Genomic DNA, 1807 nt, shown 5'->3' with positions numbered 1-1807 from the left:
ACTCACTTTAAGCCCTGCTCCTTCCTTTAGCCTTTTCCCAGGGAGAACTTAAACCATCCCATTCTGACCCGGTAAATTTATCAAAGGCTAGCAGAAGTACAACCTGTCTTGCAATTTCTGAGAGGAGAGATAAGACCAGGAAGGTGTTAGGCTGTGTTTTAGGACTCCAGGGAAGAGGAGAAGAGAGGGCACCCCTTTCCCTCATTCACAATTTCACCAGATATTTCCAAGTGAAGCTGTCATCACCTGAGACAGAATTCAGCTTTCCAGGCACCAGCCTGTCCATTCCCTGACTACAGCCTGTGTAGGCACCTCCGTAGGTGTGGTGCTCCTCCAAGCCTCCTCGTCATTCCATTGCCGTGGAGACTCTGTCCCGCTCCAGGGCCAGGACTGCAGACTGGTCATACCCATGCCACCAGGGTAATGGTCACTCAATGTTTGTTTACTGTGCGCAAGAGCGATTGAAGGATTGTTGGTGATGGTGACATTTCCCACCGGTGTCCTCACCCCTGGGATCTGAAGGAGTTGGGAAAATTGGTTTGGGGGGAAAAGGAGTAATGAGACCTCGTGTTTGTACCTAACTGATGCAGTTCGGAGGTCCTAATCAAGGGCCTAGGATAGACAAGCCCTTGTGGGAACATGAAGGTTTAGAAGTTCTCATGGAGCTGACAATAAAGTTGGGATACAAAGATAGGGAACAAATCGCCATCGAAATCAAGGTACCTGAGCAAGGATGGTATAGTGGGATGACTGGAAAGGCGGTCTGAGAAATGACGAGGAAGGAGCTACACATGGCCTGGGCTTTGGAGGGTGACTGAGCAGAAGTTTGGCAAGAAGGAACAGTCTGACTAAGGTCAACCACAGCTTGAGAGACTGGGGTACAGTTTGACCCCTATAGTCTCAGCACTGGATGCAGGAAAGCCTGGAGTTAAAGGCCAGCCTCAGCTATAATACAGAGCTTGAGAGCAGCCTGAGCTACAAAAGATCCTGCCTCAAAAAAAATAAAAATTATATATATATATTCATATACATATATGTATATGAAACAAAACAAACCCATGTGCAGATGCAGTGGAAGATAAGATAAAATAACTTATGAGGATGCTTAAGCTTTCGTAAAGAAGTGGGGAGCCGGCGGAGGGTTTTGAGGAGGAGAGCCGGGAGATCAGGCGTGTTTTAGAATCACTATGCGGATACCCTGGAAAGCAAATGGTGCCGAGGAAGCAGGCAAGGTAAAGTGATTTCGTGGCTATTTGCTTTCATCCTGGAGTAAGAGTCCTTCGAAGCATTTACCTTGCAGAGGCCATAAAACCCCATCAAGACAAATCAGGCACTGTCACCCTCCCGAGTCTCTGGCTCCGGTGGTCCTGATGCAATGAATTTTTTTTTTACTAAAATTTACTGAAATTTCAGGGCGTCGGTGCAGGGGCAAAACCATTTTAGCAAACACAAGCCATTTGTGTGGGACTCCAGATCGACCCACAATCAAAGTCTCTGTCGAGAGGAGGAGAGGCCTGCAAGCAGCTGCACGGAGGCCCTTCTATACCCGGCAAGCTTTGCCAGGCTGTGTGGGGGTCCATTGTGTCTCGCCCAGGACGGTCATGGCTTGAGACACCTTCTGCAGGGAGTCGTGGAACCTTAGCCGTGCGCACCTCTCCTGGTTGTGGTAGTTTGTGTTTTTGTCCCCGGCATAATGCAGCCTGGCACTTAGAGACACATTTTCAGCACAGTGTGTAGGGATTTAGCCACACACCTCCCATTCGAGTTAATGGAAATCCTGCCAGGAAATCTCCATGCTGGGCTACGC

Source organism: Arvicola amphibius, chromosome 11 (genome assembly GCF_903992535.2).
Source record: "Arvicola amphibius chromosome 11, mArvAmp1.2, whole genome shotgun sequence".
Classification (NCBI taxonomy): domain Eukaryota; kingdom Metazoa; phylum Chordata; class Mammalia; order Rodentia; family Cricetidae; genus Arvicola; species Arvicola amphibius.
This window is presented reverse-complemented; position numbering follows the sequence as displayed.